The following is a 26,849-nucleotide window of genomic DNA, read 5'->3' on the forward strand; positions in this document are numbered from 1 at the left end:
TGCCTGTAACTTGATCTTTTGCTCTATGGATTTGACCTGATTCATATTCAATCTCGTCACAGTTTGCATTCTTCCATTAGAAGGCACATAATGTCTGGATGTCTCTCATTTTGTTCTGTTTACAGCCAATGGTGTTCAATGCCTACAATAGATCCATTAATTGACTAGATGTTACAAAATGGTGATATTCTAACTCAGTCATCATTTCTTCTTGAAATAGATTTTAAAAAAATAAACTTCCCCTCAACCAACATGTGATTAGCCAGTGGTATACTTTTTATAGAAAACTTAGGATAAAGGCAGACAAAGATGGACAATTTTCTTCTATCTAATTTTTGAAATAATAAGTGGTTCCCTATCATCCTCCAAAGATGACCAATTAAATTTTGTTTTAATTTTTTTGCATCATTGTGAACTCAAGGATTGAAGCAAATTTGATAGGTTTTGATTCATTGAGGCTGTTATTCTTATTAATGCTCAAATTTACCAGTTTTGGCTAGTGGGAACATCTTTGTGTGGTCTTGCATGTTTCTTAAATTCTTTGATTTTTTTTTCACGGCAAGGAAGTTATATATCATCTCTTTAACCTTAAAACAGTAGAAGAGATCTATTTAACTTGAATTTTTACTTTTATATTTCTCTCTATTTATCTCTGTAAAACAATTAAATTTAGGAATGCATTGACACTGATTGATCAACTTTTCTCTAATATGTTATCGCTTCTCAGTCATTTGGCTAAGATCAAGAGTAGAATCAAGAGAAGTATCTAATATGCTTAGGGTAAACTTTTAAGATCGTTCTTAGGTGAAGTATTTTTTGAAGATAATGCCACATCTAAAAGGTTGAAATTAGAGAAATGATTAATGAATTTGACTTTTTGACTATTATCTAGGCATTTAAGAGCTGAAAATGCCACACAGCTGCAGTTGAAAGTTTTTGTAGGAAATTGAATCAAAATAGTTTTCCATGAAAAAGTAATAATAATAAAATTATAATGGCAAAAATGTTGTTTTTTTCTATCTGTTTGATAACTCCAAATACATTTTTATTTTTAATTTAACTTTTAACTTTATTTTTTATTATAATTTTTATTATTTGTGAAAAATTAAGAAATATTTTCATGGATTATTTAATTAAAAAGTGACTTTCCAACAATTTGATTCTTTGAAAAAGTCAATAAAATTAACAAAGTTGTGGCAATCAAACAAGAAAGAAGTTCAAGTAACTCTTATCAAATATGAGAAATTAACATAGATGCCAAAATCCAAAACCGAAACTTGACAAACCCAATCTAGCAATGTATAAAAATAATAAGAATCATGACCAAGTTAAATTGTCCCAGTTATACATTATTTCAATGTCGGAAAACAAATTAATGAAATCCAGTACTTTAATATATTGAAGTATAAAAATCGTAAGTTGGGAAAAATTTGATAAAATTCAAAATCTATTCATAACAAAAAATTTATATTAGCACACTTGGAATGGAAGAGTATTTCTTTTTTAAAATCTGATGAATTTTATTTAACAAAAGGAAAACAAAAAAACTTGTTGGTAAAAGGATTGAAAGCTTTTCTTTTGAGACCAAAACAAGGCAAGTGTGCCTATTATCACCATTCTTTTCAATACCTTTTCCATAGTTTCCAGCCATTGTGTCAAGGCAAGAAAAAAAAATACAAATAAACGAGTAAGAAGTGGAAGAGAAGAAAACAGCTATAATTATTTTTAGATTATATGTCTTTATGCGTAGAAAATCAATCACAACCAACAATGTGTTTTAGACAATATAAGAGAATGTGTCAAGTTTACTATTATAGAAACTACACAGAGATAAATTCCTTCTCTGAATCTGAACAAGTAACAGAAAAGTAACATTTCAAGACATGATTTTTGCTAGCATCCAAATTATGAAATGGCTAGGAATAAATTAACAAAGAAGATACAAAGAAAATCTACAAAGAAAATAATAAAATTTTATGAAAATATTACATAAGACTTAACTGCAATCTTTATTGATTGAAAAATTGTATATTGTAGTGATAGTTAATCTTCCCAAATTATGAATCCCTCGAGTCAATACAATTATTTTTAATGTATGTGGAGTATAATAAACTGATTATAAAATTTGTGTCAAAGTACAAAGGGCCAAAATAGCATACCTAAAAAGGAAGAACAACATAAAAGAATATGTCTTTACAGATATTAATAGTTACTATAAAGGTACAGAAATTAAGAGTATAGTACTGATGCAGAATAGATCAGTTGAACAATGGAAAAAAATAAGAGACCAGCAGATTCACACATGAATGGACACTTAATATATAACACAGGAGATAAAGTAGATCTGCAAAAGAAAAGCATGAACTTCCAATTAAGTAACATGGGTCAATTGGGTAACCACTTGAAAAAATATGATATTGGACCCTGTTTCACACAAGTTGCAAAGATAAATTCCATATAATTTAAGACCTAAATGTGAAAGAGAAATTTATAAAACGTTTAGAGGATAGTATAGGAAAACTACTTCATAAACTTGGTGGAGGAAAAGATTTCTTGAACAAGACATACTAACCAAAAATAAGAACTGGTAAATTCAACTATATAAAAATAAAGACTTCTCAGACACCATAAAGAAGTTGGTAAGCTAAGCAAAAAAAAAGACATTTGCTACATAAAACAAACAAACAAACAAAAGGACTAGTGTAAAAAATACATAACAAATCAGATGAAAAAGAAAAGCAATGTAATAGAAATATAGGAAAAATACTTGAACAGATACTTTAGATGAGAAGAAATCCAAATGGTTAATAAACATGTAAACATGCTCAACCTCATTGGTTTTCAGAGTAATTCTAGTTTAAAGTGATATATAATATGCACATAGATAAGAAATGGAATTCCCATGTAAATATCAATTGATGTAAGTGTAAATTGATACAACCACTTTATAAGTAGTTTGAAATTACCTTATGTTATTGAAAGTTTCCATACCTTGCAACTCAATAATTCCACTCCTAGATACAGGCATCAGAAAAACTGTTGAAACATGTAGACTAGGAGACATTTTTTAGTATCCTGGGTGGTTGTTTAGCCTGTACATACTGGTACAATGTACCAGAGAAACTCCTTTCTGGTTGGTCAGGTTTCCATTTGCCGAAAGTTGTGTATATGACCTTACTATACACATCATTAAGTATATTAAATATCATTCTCGCAGATAGATTTATAGCAGTATAATTATAGTCCCAAAGTCAAAACAATCCAAAATTTGTCAATAAAATGGGTAAATATTTTGTAGTATAGTAATGCAACAAAACAATATAAGACAAAAATAAAATAAAATAAAATAAAAAACAAGTCTATACATATCAATATGAGTGAATTTCACAAATACATGGAGAAAAAGTAACATGCCACAAAAAAATACAGTGTGATTCTAATAACTATGGAGAAAATTAAAGGAGTGATTATCACAAAAGAAAGGGTGGATTACCTCATGGAGGAATAAAGCAGATGTTATTGGGGAATAGTACTTAGGGGGTTCTACGGTACTGGCAACATCCTATTTCTTAATCTGCATCATAATTATATGGATATATGTATAATAATTATTATTTAAACCATACACTCTTCTATTGTTTTCTATTGGTCTCAGTCTATCATTAATCAATGTTCTGGCTAGACCGGCCATTGTGGTTCTTATTATTCCAAGATACCCTTCAGCAGTGACCATCAGGAAATTGAAAAGATACATGTTTATTGCTTGCAAGACCTGGACATGATGCAGCACACCTGTAGCCACATAGTGAGGTCCCAGGAAAGAGAGAGTGAGTGCATGGGCCTGGGGTTCTGCTTTCTCTGGGGTGGAGCTTGGGGGCCTAGGGTTTCACTGGCTCACTCGTTATTGGTGAATTAAAACATAAGAGCAGGAATTTAAAGGTGGGGAGAGAAAACAAACAAGTAGCCCCAAAAGCCAGATCTCTAAAACAAAAGGGCCTCCGTGTGGGGAGGAGGCCTGTCTCTTTAGCTCTGTGGCTGGCGATGTGTTTATTTGAGATAGTGGACTTTGAAGTGGGTGCCTCCACCATCAAATTTAAATCAGGTATTTGTATTATAAGAAGGAAAAAAAAAAGGTTAGGGCTTATACTACATCTATGTATTATACTCACAATTTAAAGAGCAAGATTAGGTTAACTGCAAGGTACTGGTTAACTGCAAGTAAGCTTTTTGAGAAAGATATTGAAGCTGTGTTTGGCAAAACAAAGTTAATTTTAATTTGTGTTGGTTGTTTCACTAGAATGATGGGGACTGAAATCAGTTTAAACAAATGAACTTAGCAAGTGTTTGATTATTTTTAGACATTTGGATTGTATAATATCAAGGTCAGACTGGAAACTGTTGGGCAGAAACTGACACTGCAATCCACAGGTGGGATTTATTCTTCATTTTGAAACCTAAGCTTTTGAAAGGATTTTAAAGGCTTTCAGCTGATGAGATCAGGCATGCCCATCCAGATTATCGAGGATAATCACCTTATTTAAAGTCAGCTGATTAGAGATGTTAAGCATCTCTACAAAATGCAGGCATACCTTGTGTTATTACCCTTCCCTTTTTATGCTTGGCACATGTGTTTTTTTTACAAATTGAAGGCAAGATCCTCCACCAACAAGAAGATTACAACTCACTGTATGGCGGTGGTCTGGAACCTAACCTGCAATCTCTCTGAAGTGGGCCTGTACCATCACAAGAGTGCCTTCAGTAGTGTTTGCGTGAGTAACTGGGGACTACAGCCTTGTCAAGTTCACACATAAAACTTACCATAATGGGTATAAAGGAGAAACATAAAGACGTTTTTGTTGGTTGGTTGGTTGGCTGATTGGTTGGTTGGTTCGGTTTGGTTGGGTTTTTAAGATGAGAAAGGATTTAATAAATTGCAAAGTCAACGGGAGGAACGTATTTGACAGGGACTGATTTTTCTGTACTCCCTCTACATATAGAGAAGAGCGGATAAATAAATTTTACTGCACAATATGAAAAGATGGAATCTAAATACTAGTTCAACAACTCCTCTTTAAGAGGAGAAAGACAAAATTCTCTAATGGTCAGCTGCCAGCCCTGACGACACATGAGAAACACCTGAAGAGCTTTAACACTATAGATACCCAAACTCCAACCCAGATCACGTAACTCATCCTCTCTGGTTGTTGGGCTCAGGTATAAATGTATTTTTAAGGCTCCCCAGATGCTGTGAAGGTGCAGCCAAAGTATAAAACTACTACCCTAATAAAACAAAAAAAGAAAATGAGGTGATTAGATATAGATAGATAGTAAGTATGATATTAGGAGGTTAAGAGAGTTTCATTCTAATGGCTATGATTTTCTGAGTAAGACATGAGGTCATCTATTTAAAGTAAAAAGGGAATAAGAGTTAGATATTTGAAGAGAGTAAAAGAGCTTTAAAATAGTCCTGAAATGAGTGGGATAACAAGTAGGCAAGAAGAGAAGGATGCTGTGCCATACTGAAGACCCTTTTGAGCTTAGTGACAACACAAAGTGACACTAATCTGCATTATCATATGATTTTCCCCAGCCTTGACTTGGTTTGTAAGTAAGAGCAGAGAACGGAACTGGTTAATTTTAATTAGATTGAGCTTTATCAGATAGATTAAAAAACAAACAAACAGATCTGCAAGGCAGTTCAGATGTCAAGACAAATTGACTTTAAATTGCTGAACTACAGAATGTGTAATTGTTAAAAATGGATGTAAAAAGGGTAAATACTGATGGACTGGGAAAAAGAAACACACAAAACATTAAATAAGGAGATGGAATAATTAATTCCTTCTGGGCCAATCAGGAAAGTTTGGGGACTATGAGTGAAGTCTGAAAAGGAGATTAGGGTTTACCAATCTCTTGAGATTGGTACCAAGAGATAGGGTTTACCAATCTCTTGGTTGAACCAAGAGAAAAAGAGTTAAAGCTAAGAAATATTGCAAACAAATAAAGTGTTGTGAAAAAAAAACAAAACATGTTTATTTCAGAAATGCTGAGAAACTATACTTTCAAAGCATAGTTTAAGATGGTAAAGAAGAGCTGAAAAGAGAGATTTTTTATAATGTTTCAGATTATATAAACTGCCAAAAATTCTGATTTTTAAGAATAATAATATTGTTATAAATTGTTATTCAGAAAGGGCAGTATCTGAGTCCATATTTTATTTATCAATTAAAAATTTGCAACTAAAATATTTCTAGACATTTAATAATCTCTGTATTTCAGGTCATGTTTCAAAAATAGTAAGATTACCATTTTCTTCAATATACAAAGAATTGCATTTAAAAGTTTAAAAGGGATGGCTGAACCAGAGACAATAACTGATAATTAGCAAAACTGACCAATTTTCTTTCATTCCCTGTGTAATATTTTAACAAGCGCATACTGACCTCCAGATGATCAGATGACATTTCTGCTTTCAATGAAGAAAAGTTTCTGTTGTGGGGGCCAGCTTTATTTTGTTGAGCTAGAGGATTTACTTAATTTTATGCTTTATTTGTGAAATTTAAGGAATTATTGTCAATTGATTAGAGCCTTTCAATCGTTCAAAAAGTCCCTTAAAAAAGACTACTCATCTATAGTGCTGTAGACATTTAAAAGAAAGTAATATACTATTGAATTATTTTCTTTTCATAGTATAATAGTTAAGACTTGCAGGCTAAATGAATTATAGCTGCCTCGGATATTTAACTCAGTTATGCCTCATTCAGGCCCTATAAACTCTTGGATTTCCACAGCATCCCCTCAGTGTCCTTCCTGCATCCTCCCTTTCAAATGCATTCTTCGCACAGTCTCCTGTGACCTATCTGAAATACATATATGACCTTGACATGTTCCTGCTTAAAACTTCTCAATGGATCCCATTACCAAAATCATAGCAAGAAACTGGACAACAGTCATTCTTGATACCATTTTCTCTTTCACTCTCCACTTCAAATTCAAGTCATTAAAAAACTCATCCTTTGATTTTTCTAATATTCTCTCACACTTGCACTGTTGCAAATGTTTCCTGTCAAGTTCCCCACTTGCACTGCAGAATTGTTGTTCCACAGTGCCAGATGAATAAATTCTAGGGATCTGCTGTACAATATAATTCTTATAGTTAATATACTATATTGTGCCTTAAGGGGGTAAATCTCATTTTTTTAACTGTTTATTTTTAAATTTGTTTTAGGTTTTCAACAATATTGGTAATGTTTTATTTCATCTCAGTGGTGGATACACAGGTGGTCTTTTTTTGACATTCAATATTGTTTTATATTAATTTCAGATGTACAGCATAGTAGTTAGACATTTATAAAATTTAAGAAATGATCCCCCTGACATCTACTACCCACCTGGCACTATACATAGTTATATTATACATATTATTGACTGTACTCCCTATGCTTTACTTTACATCCCCATGAATAATTTATAACTACCAAATTGTACTTAATCCTTCCCTTTTTTCACCCTACCCCTAATCCATTCCCACTTATTACCCAACAAATCTAGTACCCCTCTGACATCATACATAGTTATTACAATAGTATTGATTATATTCCTTATGCTATACCCTATATCCCCCTGGCTCCTTTGAAACAACTAATTTGTACTTCTTAATCCCATCGCTTTTTTCACCCACCCCCAACCACCTCCCATCCGGCAACAATCAAAATATTTTCTTTATCTATGAGTTTGTTTTTGTTTTGTTTATTTTGTTCTTTAGATTCCACATATAAGTGGAATCACATTGCATCTGTCTTTCTCTGTCTGACACTTCACTCAACACAATGCCCTCCAGGTCCATCCATGCCGCCGCAGATGGCAAGAACCCATTCCCTTCCATGGCCAAGCAGTATTCCTTTGTATATATATACCACCTCCTCTTTATCCATTCATCCATAGACAGACACCCAGTCTACTCCCACATCTTGGCCATTGTAAACAATGCTGCAATGAATATATACAAGGTTCAATTAAAAAATACAATGACTATTTAAATTTAAAAAAACGCATTGCAGTAAAAGACACATTTTCATTAATCCGCCTCAAAATACTCCCCCTCGCTTCAAACACACTTATCCCATCATTCTTGGCACTTTCTAGAGCAGCTCTGGAAGTCCTCTTTCATGAGTGTCTTAAGTTGAGCTGTCATGGCTGCCTCCATGTCCTGAATCATTTTGACTTTGGGGAAGAGCCAGAAGTCACATGATGCCAGATCCGGTGAATAAGGTGGATGAGGACACACCGTAATGCTTTTATTTGACAGGAATTTCCGTATCAAAAGCCATGTGTGAAGCTGAGCATTGTCATGATGGAGGATGAAGTAAAACACACTCACCAAAGAGGACTTCCAGAGCTGTTTCAAAAAATGGTGAGAACAATGGGATAAGTGTGCTCAAAGCGAGGGGGAGTAATGGCAATGTGTCTTTAACTGTAGTACTTTTTTTTCAGTTAAACATGCACCGCAATTTTAGTCACACCTCATAGATGCAAATGTCCCCTTGAATTAGCTTTTTGGGTTTCTTTGCATAATTACCCAGAAGTGGGATTACTGGGTTCTTCTTTGTCTCTTGCTATAGCCTTTATTTTAAAGTGTATTTTGTCTGGTATACGCATTGCTACCCGAGATTTTTGTTGTCTTTTGTCATTTGTTGTGTGTTTGTTTCCATTTTCATGAAATATATTTTCCCATTCCTTTATTTTCAGTCTGTGTGTGTCTTTCAATCTGAAGTCGGTGTCTTATAAGCAGCATATGTAAGGGTTTTGTTTTCTTATCCATTCAGCCCTCTTATGTCTTTTGATTGGAGCATTTGATCCACATAAATTGAAAGTAATTGCTGATAGATATGTAGCCTTGCCATATTATTCATATTATATATATATATTATATTATTCATATTATATACATATTATATATATAATATATAATATATTATATATTATATATATAATATATTATATATTATTTATATATTATTTATTTATTTATTTATTTATTTATTTATTTATTTATTTATTCTGTATCAAAGAAGTTGCTCTAACATTCCTTCTAATACTGGTTTGGTGGTGATGAACTCCTTTAGCTTTTTCTTGTCTGAGAAGCTCTTTACCTGTCCTTCGATTTTAAATGATAGCCTTGCTGGGTAGAGTAATCTTGGTTGTAGGTCCTTACTTTTCATCCCTTTGAGTATTTCATGCCAATCCCTTCTGGCCTGCAAAGCTTCTGTTGAGAAATCAGCTGAGTTTTATGGGAACTCCCTTACGAGTTACTAGTTGCCTTTCACTTGCTGTTTTTAAGATTCTCTCTTTGTCTTTAACTTTTGCCATTCTAATTATGTGTCTTGGTGTGGGCCTGTTTGGGTCCATCTTGTTTGGTACTCTCTGCACTTCCTGGACTGTATGTCTATTTCCTTCACTATGTTAGGAAAGTTTACCGTCATTATTTGTTCAAATAGGTTCTCAATCCCTTGCTTTCTCTCTTCTCCTTCTGGTACCCCAATGATGCGAATGTTGTTACATTTGACGTTATCCCAGATGTCTTGTAAACTATCCTCATTCTTTTTTTTTCATTATTATTATTCTTTTTTGTTTTTGCTGTTCTGATTGGGTGTTTTCTACTACCTTGTTTTCCAACACACCGATTTGATCCTCTGCTTCACCTAGTCTGCTGGTGATTCCTTCTAGTGCATTCTTCATTTCAGTTGTATTCTTCACTTCTAATTGGTTCTTTTTTTATGGTTTTTATGTCCTTTCTTATGATTGTTATCTCTTTGTGGAAGTTTTTACTAAATTCCTTGAGCAACCATATAACCATTGTTTTTAAGTCCATATCTGGTAGGTTGCTTACCTCAATTTTGTTTAGTTCTCTTTCTGGAGTTTTCTCCTGTTCTTTCATTTGGGGTGTATTTCTTTGTTTCCTCATTTTGACTGCCTGTCTGTGTTTGTTTCTATATATTGGGTAGATCTGCTGTGTCTCTCAATCTTGGCCAAGAGGCCATATGTAGTGGGTGCCTTGTGGGGCCTTAGCACAGTCTCCTGGTCATTTGTGCCAGGTGCTTCAGGAGTGTGGATTGTGTCTGCTCTCATTTCGGTTTAGCCTTGATTGCTATTGGCGGGTCAGTGGGTGGGATTTACCCTCAGAATGACTGACTATAAGGTTTGGCCATGTCCACAGCTTACATGCTGCTGTGTGGGGGGCATCACCCACTGAGTGGGATTTGCCCCAGTGTTCTCTGGTGCCTGTTGACACCACCTTTTCTGTGTGCTGCTTGTGGGGCTAATTGGGCAGTGCTCTGCTGTGGTCTGAAGCCAACCTCCAAGTGTGTTGGTTCTGGAGCCACTTGGGAGGGTTTCTCATGCAGGCCCACATCACCCTCTGCCTGTGACTATCTGGGGACCACCTGGTAGAAGCTACAAAGTGGTCCACGCTTGGTCACTGCCTGTGCTGGACCTGGAGGCACGTTGGAGAGGCCACGCTGTGAACCAAGAACAGCTGCCACCAGTACTGGGTCTGGAGTAGCTTCATAATAAACAAAGACACCCCAAGACTGGCTGCCACCTGCCATCTCCCTTTTGGTTCAGCCACTAATAACGCCTGTGTGGAACACAAGTTGGGTGAGACGGGGTCTCAGTGAGTCACCAGAGTAGGCCAAGTTGTGTTTAGTAGGTTCATGTAGATTCTTGTTTGGTGCCAGTGTTGAGCCTGGAACTACTCAGCAAATGTCTCAGAGCACACCATGGCCTGGCACCACCTGCCTGGGACCCATAGACCCCGATAGTTTTCCAACAAAGAGTACAGTGCTGGACAGGCTGGCTGCTGTCTGAGAACGTGCCTCTGGTGTCGGGTAGGGCAGGGTTTCAGGGAGTCAGGAGGGTGGAACAGTGGAGCTCCCAAGACCAATTCATATTCAGATATGGCCATGGGAGTGGGAGGAGGATGCAACACAGGAAAGATGGCATCAGCCTGCCAGATTCATGGGAGGAGGACCCCACACAGGAAAAATGGCAACTGTCCTCCAGTATTTGCTCCAAAGCCACACATCTCAGTCACCCCTCCCCATCCCGTATGTCTCTAATGCCTCCCAAGTTACTGTCCCTCCCCCAGAACACAGGGTGAGTGTCTACTAGTGAGTGAAGCTGTGTACAGGCCCTTTAAGAGGACATCTACTTTGCCCGCAGCCTGCCGTCCCTCCTGAATGGTCAGATCTCTGATGTTTCTCACAGCCAGATATTGTGGGAGCTCCCATTCCCTGCACCAGTACCCTGGGCTGGGGAGCCTGGTTTGGGGCTGGGTTCCTTTGCTTCTCTGGGGGCGAACTTCCACAGCCAAGATATCCCTCCCAATTCTCAATCACCTCACGGAGGTTTGTAACCAGCGCATTCCTCATCTCCGCCCCTCCTACCAGTCTCAATGTGGCTTCTTCTTTATATCCTTAGTTATAAAGCTTCTGTTCAGCTAGACTTCAGATGCTTCTCCAAGATGATTGTTCTGTCATTTAGTTGTAAATCCCATGTGTTCACAGAAGGAGGCAGGCACAGAACTTATCTACTCTGCCATATTGGATCTCTTTCCCTTTCTTAAGTATTTTTACCACTAAAAAAGGAGAGGGGGTCATGAGGAAACTTTTAGAGATGATGAATGTGTTTACCACTTTGATTGGTGATGGTTTCATGGGTGTTTGTACATGTCCAACATCATTGAATCATATCTACTAAATATGTGTTTTTTTGTATGTCAATTATACTTTGATGAAGCTGTTAAAAAAAATGAAAGTAAAAGTAAAATACAGTCTCAGGAAAGGGAGTTCGGGGCCTAGAAACAGGAAGAAACCTGTCTAAAGTCTGGTTAAGTGGGATGTATGGCCATCTTAGTCACCTGCTTACTTTTTACCCACCCCTCAGTTCCCACACATGCACAAATACTTCCCATTTCTCTAGAAAGAAAAAAACCAAAAAACAAAAACACAAAAACCAGGTGGAATAAAAGGCAGGAGAAATACTGATAGAACAGTGAACCACATCATTCTCAAAGTTCTATAAGGAGGAGGATTGGGAGTGAGGGGATAGCTTGTCAAGAAGTGTGGTGTGGAAAAGGAGAAGAGGAAAAAGGACTAGCGACCAGAAAGGTGTTGTATAATAGTAAAAGACTGTTGTGAGTTTCAATGTTCTAGAGAATAGAAGACGTGAAAAATCACTTAAACTTTCTTAGTTTTATGCAAGAGTCCCTCCTGATTCTAGCATTCAGTAAAATCTTAGACAAATAGAACTTTTTTCTAACAAAGTCTGACAATATTTCTTGTAATTAAATATTGTTTGTCAGTGAATTTAATATAAAGTCATCATTATTACACAAAATACGTTTTACATAATAAAATATATTTCACAGTAAAAGACTTGAATTTGTAAAATATATAGAGAAGGAGAAAATTATTCTCAGATAAGCTTTTATCACCTTGTGATCTCAGTATTGTCACCTGAGTGATGAAAATACTTGCATTGACGAGAAATCTGAGAAAGAGAAAAAAATTTTAAAGAAAATCAGCGTGAAATGCTGATGAACTAGTATACCAGAAATAATGTGAAGTTTAGAATCTGAAATTGAAATAACCCTGAAAGTGAGCTGTTGTTAGGAAACTGACCAAAAAAAACATTAAAATTTTAAATGAGATCTTAGAGTTGAAGATGAAAAATCTACAACCTCACCTCAAAAAGTACATAGTAATTAAAGTGTACAGGGGTAGAATAGGTTAATTAACATTTTCTAATTGATACTCACTATCAAATAGTGAACAAATAGCTGGGACAAATTAGTAATATGGAATTTTCAAACTTCTAGTCCTTTTCACAGTTTTCAGTTTTACCGCTACATTCTTAAATTTCACTTTTAATTCTCCTTTTGAAAGAAGTGAATTTAAAGAGTCATATATGGTCATCATTAAGATATATTAAATGAAAAGATGAGTTAATTCAAGGAATATGCATTTCATGTTGGTAACCACAGTATTTTCAAATAATATTATCTTATATAAAAGAGACTCTATGACTTACTGGAAAAACTTTAAACATAGTTTTACCACTAATCAGTGGTATAACACTGTCTCTCTTTTCAAGGCCTCAATTTTCTCAGACTAAAGAATTGGACCACATAATCCACAAGATTCCCTACAGAGCTAACAAAATTGAGAACACAGTTGCATTCCTTAAACAAAAATTTTCTGTTGACTCATTTGCTGCCAGTTTTATGGAATTTCTTTTCCCAAACATCACTATAACTAGCCAAGTTTTAAAACAAGATTTTTATACTCAGCCCAAGTCAATATCTGAATCTAAATATACGTAATCAATAAAATAAGGCTCACTTTTTGTGGCACTTACTGTGCTTCTGATAGAACTCTACTATATAATTCTGATAGAAATAATTTTCTTCTGAACTTCATGGCTTGTTTATGTAATTATCATAATTCTGGGATTCTAGATTTTAAGCACAATAGAAAGGTATGGGGTGAATTAAAAGAAAGCAATAAGCATAAACATCATCTAATCTTTGTTCATGATCAAGAAATCCCAGGATTGTGACTGTGACTATTCCATTTATATGCCCAAAATGCCAGTCCTGGAATGGTAAATGACAAATGTGGCCAATGTCAACTGGCCAAATCATTTTTTCTATGACTTGGTGGGTCTTTTGATCAGTGAGTCTTCTTTGGTGGATACTTTTCCACCAAAGGACCACATGTTATTCCAGTTCTTGTTTTTTCATCTTCCAGTCTTTTTCTTCCATGTTCCTACCAGTCTACTAGATCTTTAGTAAATGTCTAGAAATCTGCATGTATTCTTTCATCAGGTCACTTTCTCTTCCACTAAGAGTGGATGACCATGTTCTCTATTTGCATCTCTACCCACTGGGAGGATTTTCTCTCCCCACTATTTTACTACTGATATTCTCTGCCGTATCAATACAGTATACTTGATATACTCCACTATATCAAACAATACTGTGGTCTGCTGTTATCCAGTTTTAGTTTGCACTCATATATTGTACCTACCCATCCATAAACCAAGCTTGGGCTTTTTCCTCTTTCTTCAGCTGGTCATATGGAATTTACTTACAAAAGGTCACTAGTACAAATTGTGAATAATGTGGAGTCTAGGTCACCTGCTCATGCTGCTTGCCTGTGCCCTTTATTGTTTAGACTCAATCTCAAATGTAGAATTTCTAATTAACGGTTAAAAGTTTTCTGACTTTACAACATTGCAGGCCTAAGAGAACTCAGCTTATTATGGTCAGTTCCAGACATGAAGTTTCTTGGTTCCCCATGGTTAAGTTTCTATACCAAGGCCAAGATCATGCCAACAGTTGGCTCTCAAATGAAGTATAACTCTCCACTGCACGTGGTATGGCCTTGTTCCAAAATCCCAGTAGAATGCATTATGATTCTCCCAGTGGGGTTTTGCCATAAACTTACATTCCATCTTTTCCCACCACTAACACTTTCAACAATATATATATAGCCTTCCAGATTATATGGCCCACGTGGTCAGGCTGCTTGTACCACCGCCTGGCCAGCTGCAGAACCCTTTTCAACTCTGAGACTCATTCACAGTGGGAACTCCTCCGCGTTATCGGACTTAAGAGCCATAACAGTACTTTTTTTTTTTTTTTTTTAAAGATTTTATTGGGGAAGGGGAACAGGACTTTATTGGGGAACAGTGTGTACTTTCAGGCCTGTTTTCCAAGTCAAGTTGTTGTCCTTTCAATCTTAGTTGTGGAGGGTGCCGTTCAGCTTCAAGTTGTTGTCCTTTCAGTCTTAGTTGTGTCGGGCACAGCTCAGCTCCAGGTCCAGTTGCCATTGCTAGTTGCAGGGGGCACAGCCCACCATCCCTTGCGGGAGTTGAACCGGCAACCTTGTGGTTGAGAGGATGCACTCCAACCAACTGAGCCATCCGGGAGCTCAGTGGCAGCTCAGCTCAAGGTGCCGTGTTCACTCGTAGTTGCAAGGGGCGGAGCCCACCATCCCTTGCAGGACTTGAGGAATCGAACTGGCAACCTTGTGGTTGAGAGCCCACTGGCCCATGTGGGAATCGAACCGGCAACCTTTGGAGTTAGGAGCATGGAGCTCTAACCGCCTGAGCCACCAGGCCGGCCCCCATAACAGTACTTTTATCTGCACAGTGTGTTTTAGCCAAAACCCAGTAAGGTCTACCAGGTGTTGTGCTCCCTTTTAGATTATAGAATTTGTAAGATGCCTCAATTTGTCTTTTACCTGTCAGGGGAGATCTCAAATGCCCCTGACAACTGGACCCCTAAAAACACGGAAATAGGCAGCTAGATGGCTCAGCTGGTTAGAGCACGAGCTCCTAACAACAGGGTTGCCTCTTCGATTCCCATGTGGGCCAGTGAGCTGAGCCCTCCACAACTAGGTTGAAGGACAATGACTTGACTTGGAGCTGATGGGCCCTGGAAAAACACACTGTTCCCCAATATTCCCTAAAAAAAAAAAAAGACTGAAATAGCAGTTCCCTGTACTATGTCTTAGCAAGGCCTCAATGTACTAGCCATCAGTTTTTCATAGTGCCAAATTTAGCATCAATGTAATGCCATCAGTGTAATAATCAATGTGATAATCTGTAAAATATCCAGATGATGTAGATCACTTTTGAATACTGTGTTTCCCCCAAAATAAGACCTAGCCAGACAATCAGCTCTAATGCGTCTTTTGGAGCAAAAATTAATATAAGACACCTCCGGTCTTATTAATTAATATATTAATATATTAATTAATTAATATAAGACCTCCGGTCTTATTTTACTATAAGACCCGGTGTGATATAATATAATATAATATATAATGTAATATATAATATATAAATAATATAATATTATAATAATATATATTATGTAATATTATATTATATATGTTATATATAACATATATATTATATGTATTATATATTATAATATATTATAATATAATATAATATAAGACCCATCTGGTATTATTTTACTATAATATAAGACCCGGTCTTATATAATATAATATAATATAATATAATATAATATAATATAATACTGGGTCTTATATTAATTTTTGCTCCAAAAGATGCATTACAGCTGATTGTCCGGCTAGGTCTTATTTTCGGGGAAACAGGGTATATTATGACAATGGTGTGTGAGAATTAATATAGTCCTGGGAAAAAACTGTAAGTAAATATTGTTGTCCATTTTACATAAATGCATCTTTTCTGATCAGAACTTTTAAAGTGTGCATTTGAAAAACCTATGTCTGTATACCATGTACCTGAAACCTTATTGGGCAGCCCTAGCAACAATAGCACATATGACATAGAAGCTATTACCGGAGTTATTACTTGGCTAAGCTTACAGTAGTCTACAGTCATTCTGTATGATGCATTCATTTTCTTGAGGGTCCAGAATCGTGATTTAGAGATGTTTTAGGACATTACCCCTGCATCCTTTAAGTCTCTAATGGTGCTTCTAATTTCTACTATTCCTTCTTGTCACCCATGGATGCTTCAATTTACCATCTTGGCTGGGAGGAGGGTGGGAAGAGTAAGTTTGGAGCCTTCTACTTGGCCTTTCCAGTAAGTCCAAGGACCCAAAATGAGGAATGCTTCAACTGCCAAGAGACAATCCCAATTACATATTTGGAGATCAGGAAATGACCACAAGGTGTTGTCTATGGATACAGTGGGTCCACTCTTAGGCAGACTCTAGCAGAATTCCATTTATGACTCTTGTAACCCCCACCCTAACTAGGGGGCCATAATGATGCACTGAGTCCCCAGGTACCGTGTTTCCCTGAAAATTAGACTTAGCCAAGCCATCAACTCTAATGTGTCTTTTGGAACAAAAATTAATACAAGGACCTGGTATTGCATTATATTATATTATACCCAATCTTATATTATATCATATTTTACAAGACCATGTCTTATATTATATTACATAAGATCTGGTTTTATAGTATAGTAAAATAAGACCAGGTTTTATATTAATTTTTGCTCCAAAAGATGCAGTAGAGCTGATGGTCCGGCTAGGTCTTATTTTCGGGGAAACACAGTATCAATGTAAATCAGGCTCTCTGGGTGTTTCCTCTCATTTAATCATGTGAGTAAATGGCTGTAAGTCTCTTGGGGAATCATTATATATACTGATCAGACCAGCTCTGTGAGCACCTGTCCTATTAACCGCCGTCTCTCCCACTCCAGAAGTCAGCTTCCACTGAACTTCTTATGGATGCTGGTGACCCTTACCAATGCATTCCTGCAGGCCTTGCAGAATGCTGGATTCCCCAGGACTTCCTATGAAGCATAATCCTGTCTAATGGGTCTACTGGCTTCACATAACATCCATTCTACCAGACCCATATTCTTATCTTTTACTTCTTCTACAATCTGCCTGGCAACACAAGCATTTACACGTTGCTCAGTGTGGGCCATTACTTATTCCTGGCTTCTAAGCGCCACTCTTAACAATGAGTTTGTTCCATTATCTGGGGTCCTTGCCAGGGTATAAAATCAAAAGTTCCAAGAAAACGCGGCCATGTCCATAGGTTATTCTTATTCAGTCTTTAATTCTGGCCCACTTGATCAAGCACCCTCAAAACTTAACCGCAGGGGTACTTCCTTGGCTCCTGTTTGTACATGGTAGCTAATTTTTGCAGCTTTGTGTCGGTGTATAATCTTGTTCTTCCCTTAACAGGCCCATCATGTCTCTCATTAGATTATGATAGCATGTAGCCAGGATGGGTTGAGGGGAAACTCTTGAGAGGAGCACCTGTTGTCTGTCAGCCTCTTCCTACGTGGGAGAAGTGCTCGCTCTTCTGAGGACAGACAGCCTCCTCACCTCTGCAAGTTCTCAGGGTCAGAGAGATCTGAGGAGCTACAATGCTCAAGGATGTTGTTAAAGCAAAAATTGCATAGGAAGACTTTATTTAAGGCTATTACAATAGAGGAAAGAGGCCAGAACTCAATCTGAAATCAACTCCATGAAAACAAAGGGCCAGAAGGGTTTTGAGGCTCTAGGGTGAGCTTGTGGAAAAGTGCTGGAGGATGGGGGCGGGGTGGGGGGTCAGAGTGCAGTGGATTGATCGATGGGATGTGTCTAGCACACCGAGTTACTCTTGAGTTTACAAACGTCTTTTCTGCCTTTGGGCCTTCTGTGATTGCAAATTGGTGCCACGGAAGTTAGGCTACTACCCTCCCACAGAGCGGGGAGATGGTACACTATCTTCCCTGATGATTATATTTGGAAAAATGGCCCCCAGGTCCTTCAGAAAGGCTTTCCTGGGTTGTAAAAATAGTCAAGAGGTTTTTAAAAGGATGTGAATCTCAAAAGGGCAAATAGAAATTTATAATTACACATTTTCTAAAATAAGTGTTCTAAGGAAAGTGAGGTCAAGGGTCTAGAAGCAGAAAGAAGTCTCTCTACAGTTTAGTCAAGCTGAGGGGAACATGAAGGCCATTTAGATCAGCATTCACTCAGGTTCTAATTCTGTCAGGGTTCCAGGTTCTCCCACCACTGCTTTCACCGTATAGCTTTCAAATGCCTCCATCGTCACTTCAGCTAGGACATTCCTCTCTATGAGGACATTTCCTAAGTCATCACTTATAAAATCATTCCTGCCACTTTATGGAGGGATTATCTATGCTTCATATTTCACTGAGGGTGAGGTCTTACTTGCCAGCTGAACAGTGAGTGACACCATCTTGCCACCTGTTTCCTCAGACCACTCTATGTATCATTTGTGTCAATTTGGGCCTTCCAAAAAGTAGATACCTGGGCAGGATTAGATGTGCAAGGGAGTAAGTGAAGATTAAACAGTATGGGGGAGAGATAGGCAGGGAGAGCCTTCAGGCTGAAAAGGAAGGAAGAGAAGAAAAGGAAGGACTAGGAAGGAAAGGAGCCTCAGACCATGGAACAATTCTGAGAAAATCTTGGACAAGCTGAGGGGAGGCTCCAAGGAAAAACTGTTCATTCGAGAAGTGTCACTCGGGCCGGCACAGGCTGACTCTCGTACCCTTGCTCTCGTACCCAGGATGGAGCAGCCTGTTGGACGCATGTGAGTTGCAGCTAAAAGTTGGTCTGCTGTGCTCCCCACAGCAGGTTTTCATGAAGGAGTGGGCATTTCCACCACCACCACCAGTCATTTGAAAGAATCCACTGTAAAATACAGGAGCATAGGCTAGAGAAGTTTAATGGCAATTAAAACTTAAAATGGGGTTAGGTTTACAATTAAAAACAAGTATACCCCATATTCCATTTTATTTTGGAAAATAGTGAACACATTTTTGTTATTGTTTTAAGTATATTTTAGGTGTTTAATCCAAATGAATATGGTTTCCTCAAGTAATTTACTTCTCACACCAAATATGATACCATATGGGTAAAGTTTGCCCTTTAAAAAAATTACACAAAGAGAACACTGAAAATACTAAGATACAAAGAATAACAATTGCCCAGTGTCTCATTTGTTGAGGAGTAAACAAGGAGAGACTTTTTTAATGAAATCATGTTGGATAGCTTGATGTTCTTTTAATGTATGAGAAAAATGTGTAGTCTGGTATACACATGCTTTTGTTTCCGGAATCGGCTTTTAGTGACTGGGCATACTTTTAACTTTTAGTGCTTGAAATGCCTCTTTAGTAACTACTTAAAAGGAATGCTGAGCTGCTGCCTCTGCAATTATTTAGTACTCTCACAAAGTGGAATATGAAAGCATGTCTAATCCCAAGGAAGTGGGCCTGCTCCCAGGGAAGGGAAAAAAAATCCCAGTACCTAGATACATTCAGATATGTAACTGAGATGGAAATTATTTTTTTCATTGAGGTTTAGGGCCCCAGTCAAAATATATCTAGCCTATTACCCTTTCTATTGATATTTGTTTTCTATCTTCTCTCTCGTTCTTTTTTCTGTTTGCAGTGTTCTTCATCTCACCACTACCATTAACAACATTATCAAAAGCCAACATGAAAAGTACCACTTTGCCTTCAATGTGTTAAATATTATCCAATCTGAGCCAATGTTCACAGTTTTCTAGGTACAACAGGACAAAAGCAGGGCTGGGGCCAAGCACACATTAAAGCTAAAAACTCAAACCCAGAGTTCTCAGAAACATTGAGACCAAATATTGGGATCTTGAGCAGGAAGGGGAGAGAGCTTACAGGCACTCTTTTCTTCCAGTCATCACAAAGTTTAGCCTGCCCTGGATGTGGCGCCGTGAGCCCACCCACACTGGGATATTTGGATGGAAGCTGTTCGGAGATCAAGCAACCCTGGAGATGGAGCTTGGCTCCGCAGCAACACCATCTCCTCAGTTTCTGAATATTTTTGACACCAGGAATAATCTTTTTAAGTACAATATACATATTTGAGATACCTGCCTAAGAAGCATTGTTAATTATTATTCAGTGGTAATTTGTTTGTTTGTTTGTTTGTTTAGTGCTGTTTGGAATTCATTAAGAGCTCTTGTCAACCTGTAGGTGCTTTCTCACTACAGTCACTTTTCCTCCCTAAGATTTACTGTTAATTTGACATAAAGTATGTGGAATTTTTTCCTCCCTCAGATTCTGGACTCAGTACAGCAGCTCATATTCATAAAGGAAGAGACATATCCAAGCACTTTAAAGGAAAAAAAAATACAATTTGTATATTAAAAACACCAAAAAACATTTTTCAATAAATAGTTTAAAATATTGAAAGCTCTCCCTAGAAAATCAGCTTCCTGTTTTTCATTGCCCTTTTTTTACAGTAGGAAAAAGAGCACAGATTATATTGTATTAGCTTGAATTATTAACTATCTGAATTTAGCCAACCGCAAAAGGAAAGGGATTTGTGGTTGAAATAGGCTATACATTCCAGATTCATATCTCTCTCCTTGCTTCTCCTCATTTTGGGTCCCCTTCCCTTCCCTCCCCTTCCCTTCCCTTCCCTTCCCTTCCCTTCCCTTCCCTTCCCTTCCCTTCCCTTCCCTTCCCTTCCCTTCCCTTCCCTTCCCTTCTCTCTCTCTCTCTCTCTCTCTCTCTCTCTCTCTCTCTCTCTCTCTCTCTCTCTCTCCCTGTCTCTCTTTCCCCACTCTGTCCACATATATATGATCTTCCCCTGCTGCAGCATCTGTGAATCACGTGAATCATGCCCTCTGCTACAGCCCCATGGGTTTGGTTTAAGGTTACAGAATCAATACTGCATGATTATACCGAGTGCATTAAGAACTTTTTAATCAATGATGATCTCACTAATGGAAAAGACGCACAAAATGTGTGCTCAGCAGCCCCTCAGAGACGAGAGCCTTTTTGCTGTGATCTATTTAAGATTTATTTCTTGAATGACTAGTGAGGCTCAGTCAGATTTTTCTGACTGCTTTGGGTCTTCAGCTTTCTCCTATCATCGTTTCCTCTCTATAAAAGCAAAATCTGTATTTAAAGTGTTTTAGTTTTTCTCTTCACCTGTATGTAGAAGATGTATGCATGCCATACAAATACACCCTTCTCTACTTCTTTGTCTTCCACAAAAGTTCTCTTTATACAAAGAATGTATTTTGAGGGGACGGGGCGGGGGGGGGGCAGGGGAGGGCATGAGGAAAGTTCCCTGCTTAAAGAAAATTACATTTAATATAAACCAAAATCAAAATCAACAATTTATACCCTTTAAACCACTGATATCCATTTAAGCTGTCCTAAAAGGATCCCCAAAGCAGTTCCTATGAAAAACACAAAATAGGCTATTTGCTGTTTAAGAACATCCCAATGTTGTTCCATTGTGTGTTATGTCAAATAAATAAGTAAGTAAGTAAGTAAGTAAATAAATAAATAAATAAATAAATAAATAAATAAATAAATAAATAAAACATAATCTGTATCAATCTAAGCGACATCATGTTTTAGAAAATTTGGATGTAATAAGATACATTTGTTTTCCTTTCCCATTTAACCTAAATAAATAGCAATACTAATTTTTATTGAGTACCTACTGTTATAGAAAGTATGATTTTTACAACACACTTGTGATGACCCATCTGACACTGTACATAGTTATTACAATATTACTGACTATATTCCCCATACTGTGCTAAATATTCCCATGATTATTTTTTTAAATTATAGTTCATATTCAATATTTTTATATTAGTTTCTGGTGTACAGCATAGTAGTTAAACATTTATATAATTTATTAAGAGCTCCCCCTAATAAGTCAGATGCCATCTGAAACTATACATAATTTTTACATTATTGTCTATATTCCCCATACTGTACTCTAAATCCCCATGACTCTTATAACTACCAATTTGTACTTCTTGATCCTTTCACCCTTCTCACCCAGCCCTGACAACTCCCATCTAGCAACCATCAGTTTGTTCTCTGTATCCATGAATCTGTCTGTTTTGTTTGTTCATTTATTCTGTTCTTTAGATTCCACATGTAAATGAAAGCATATGGTATTTGTCTTTCTCGGACTGACTTATTTCACTTAACATAATACCCTCTAGATCCATCCATGTTGTTGCAAATGGTAAGATTTCATTCTTTTTTATGGCGGAGAAATACTCCATTGTATAAATGTACTGCAGTTTTTTATCCAAACATCTATTGATGGGCATTTCAGGTGTCTGTATCTTGGCTATTGTAAATAGCACTGCAGTAAACACAGGGATGCATATATCTTTACTAACAGTGCTTTGGATTTCTTTGGGTAAATACCTTCCCAGGAGTGGAATTGCTGGACATCCTCTCAATTTAGCAATAGTAAAATTTTGGTTTTCATGTTTAGGACTGAATCAAATATAATATGATTACATTTTCTTTCTCATACATTTTGTTTTATTTTGAGCTGATATTTATGTCTTTTAAATTTGATTCATTTTATATGTACTCTTCATTAATTCAACCCCAAACTCTTTTTCCTTTATACAATAACCCTCTTATTGTATTCAGGCACATTAAGTTTTCTTCCAATTGTCTCTTCTTAGAACAAAAAATAACTTTCTTAGAAACTTCTGACCTGCTGCAATCTGCTCTGGTTCTTTTCTATGCATACCTCTGGTCCTGGATTCTCTCTCTTTGCTATCATTTTAAGATTCCCTTCATCTTTCTCTTTTTCAGGATCTCCTATTTCCTGGATCCCATGTCCTCCTGTTTTTTGTTTGTTTGTTTGTTTTGTTTGTTTACTTCCTCATTTGGATGGAGTACATCTTTTGGCAGATTCCTAATAAAAGATGCAGATGAAACATATTTTTTGAAAATTTGCATACATGACTATTACCTATTCTGTTACCTTTCCACTTAATAGTTCGTCAAAGTATAGAATACTAGATTGGAAATTGGTGTCTCAAAATTTTGAAGTTATTTCTCTATTGTTTTCTAGTGCCAAGTGTTACTGAAATCTTTCAAATTGTTGATCTTTTGTTCAAAACCTGGTTCTCTCTCTCTCTCTCTCTCTCTCTCTCTCTCTCTCTCTCCCTCTCTTTTTCCACAGATGTGTACCTACATAAGTTCTGTTTCCTTCCATTATGTTAGGCATTCTGTGTGTTGATGCCCTTGGAGTAGGAATTGATTTTTTCCAGATTTGGTAATCTTTTTATTTTTATAGTAGTTTAATGTATTTTAATAGCAAACTTACAGGAACAGTACAGAAGACAAATACCATTTAAACGTATACTTGCATGTGGGACAATTCAATTAGAAAAGTATGGATGGATGGAATCAACTGTATGATCAAAATGCTACAAAACACCATTAATAAAAAATGTACCTGTGTAAGAAATAGTCTCAGAGATATAGAGGAAATATTGAGGGTTGCTAGTTGGGAGGGGGTTGGGGATGAGGGAGAAGGTAGGGGATTAGAAAGCACAAATTGGTATTCACAGTATTGCCACGGGGATATGAAAGACAGTTTGGGGAATATAATCAATAATGTTGTAAAGATTTTGTCAGGTGTCAGATGGACAATTGTCTTATTAGGGAGACCACTTCATGAACGTTGTAAATGCCTGACCACTGTACACCTGAAGCTGAAGCTGAATAATAATAAATGTCAGTTATAATTTAATACATATATACATATAGTCACAGGATGTGGAGTACGGCATAGGGAATCGAGTCAATGGAATTGTGACATCTCTATAGGATGTCAGAGGGGTAGTAGATGGGAGAGGGGAGTTATCACTTTGAGAGGGGTGTACATGTCTATTGCATTGTTTTGCACACCTGAAACTAATAAAAAAATTTACCTGTTTAAAAACAATCCAAATGGTGGCATTGTCCAGAAAAATTTAGCAGGTTTATTTATAATTGTTACAAAGTTGAACTGCTAAAACTTGTTCACTGAAACGTTTTGACTTGTATTAATGCTTTACATCCCCCACATTTATATTAAAAATTCACATACAAATGAAAATAGAAAAACTGTCAATATCCCCTTTTCATCATATGACTTGCAATCATATGATTAGGTACATTTTGACCCCATGGGGGGAAAATTATCTTACAGTCAGAACTCCAATACATGGAAGAAGACAATATTATTTTTTTTTAAAGAATGAAATGTTTCCCGTCATAGTGGATTCCTCAGCACGTTCTCCACATTCGCGGCGTGCTAGCTGGATGCCCTTCGGCATAATTGTCATGGATAGCACACAGGTTGGTGTCTTCAGAAAAGCCAACCAGATAGGCCTCACTTGCCTCCTGCAAAGCACCAATAGAGGCACTCTAGAAGTTCAGATCTGTTTTCAAGTCCTGAGCAATTTCTCACACCAGACGCTGGAAGGGAAGTTTGTGAATCAGAAGTTTAGTAGACTTCTGATAATGTCTGTTTTCACAGAGTGCCACGGTACCAGGCCTGCAACGATGAGCTTTCTTCACCCTCCAGTAGAGGGTGCACTCTTGCCAGCAGCTTTTATAGACATTTGCTTCCTTGGTGCTTTACCACAGGCTGATTTGCGGCAGTCAGCTTTGTGGAGCCATTGTATAGAGACCGCCTTTCTTATACCCCTCCTTCTTCAGCTGGAGCTCCGCAAGCTGGAGGTGGCACTTGTATTAGAGAGCAGTGGCGGCTATGAACGAACACCCAGTTCTGGTAATCTTTTGCAAATTATCTTATTTATGATTTTGTCTTCTCTATGTCCTGTTTTCTCTTTCAGAAATTACTATCAGATCTCCTGGACTGTTTCCTTTCTTGTTGTCCTCACTATTTCCCATTCATTTGCTTTTTGGCTCTACTTTATGGAACAACTGCTAACTTATATTCTAAAGAACTTTTCATTTCTACCATCACAATTTCAGTTTTCGAAAGTACCTCTATTAGTTATTTGAATGTTACTTTTTCAAAGCATCCATTTTAGTTTATGAATGCAGTATCTTATTGCTCTCAGGATATTTATGCTCTTTTTATGATTCTTTCTCTCTGTTTAATTCATGTTTTTTGCCTGTCTGTTTGTTTTTTTCCCTGCTTGTTTTGTTGCTTGTGTGTTTGCTCACATTTAAGAATGTTACATTAGAAACATTCTAATGTTAGAATGTCTTTAGATTCCTAAATGGAATCTCTGAGTGCGGATGAGCCTCTTCCACTGTGGTCTGCGCTGTAGGGTGATCTAACTGGGACATTTCCTTGTAGAACACCTGATGTTGGCATCATTAGAGCTTTCTTCTTGGGCCACTTAAATTCCCCAGAGGAGACTTCCTATATCCTACTTGGAAGTTCTGGCTTCTACTTTGGGAGGGTTGTTTTGTTTTCTTTTGTTTCCAATTTGGGAACACAGCTCTAGTTTAGTGATTTATTATTAAAATTATATTCTCTCACTTGGACACAATTTACATAAAAGGAATTAAAATTACTAGGAGGCAGGGCTATCAGGCACTTAAACATTCATTATCTCAATTAAAATTTTCTTTGCAATGGCACCCTTAATATTTTCCTGTTTATGAACACTGGTCACGATATTGCAGCAACTATTACAAACTATGTAGCAAACTGTGTACAAGGTAAGGAATTGTGAAGCAGAGGCCATCTGATTGAGAAATTGAACCAAGTGGCATTAACACCACAATTCAGGGTTAGTTTTACCTGTAAACTATAGGGTCAAAAACCTAATTCACTACATCAAGTTATCCTTCCTCATAGAGTTCACAATCTATAACGTAATGTTGAAAAGCTAATTTGGTGAGTGTTTTATTGTGTTTGCCAGATGGGATGGGTTTGGGGGGCAGGGTAAAACAGTTGAAGGAATTAAATACAAATTATCATTACAAAATAGTCATTGGGATGCAAAGTACTGCACAGGGAATAAAGTCAATAATACTATAATAACTATGTGTGGTGCCAGGTGGAAAATAGACTTATGCGGATCACTTCATAAGTTATATAAATGTTTAATCACTATGTTATACACCTGAAACTAATAAAATATAGAATGTCAACTATAATTGAAAAAAAAAATTTAAATCACCAATGGCCAATGATTTTGTCAATCATGCCTATGTAATGAAGCCTCCATAAAAACCTAAAAATATGTGTTCAGAGAGCTTCTGGGTTGGTGACTACATGGAGACTTGGGGAAACTGGCACATCTGAAGGGAACATGGACGCTCCTCACCCTTTGCTCATACCTTGCCCTATGCATCTCTTTCATCTGGCTGTTCCTGAGTCATATCCTTTTATGATAAACTAGTGATATAGAGAGTAAATGGGTTTTCTGAGTTCTGTGAGAAAATTAATAGAACCCAAAGAGAAAGTCATTGGAACCTCTGATCTACAGCTGATGGGTCAGAAACACAGGTGACAACCTGGGCTGGTC

This window comes from Rhinolophus ferrumequinum, chromosome 20 (assembly GCF_004115265.2).
Source record: "Rhinolophus ferrumequinum isolate MPI-CBG mRhiFer1 chromosome 20, mRhiFer1_v1.p, whole genome shotgun sequence".
NCBI lineage: Eukaryota > Metazoa > Chordata > Mammalia > Chiroptera > Rhinolophidae > Rhinolophus > Rhinolophus ferrumequinum.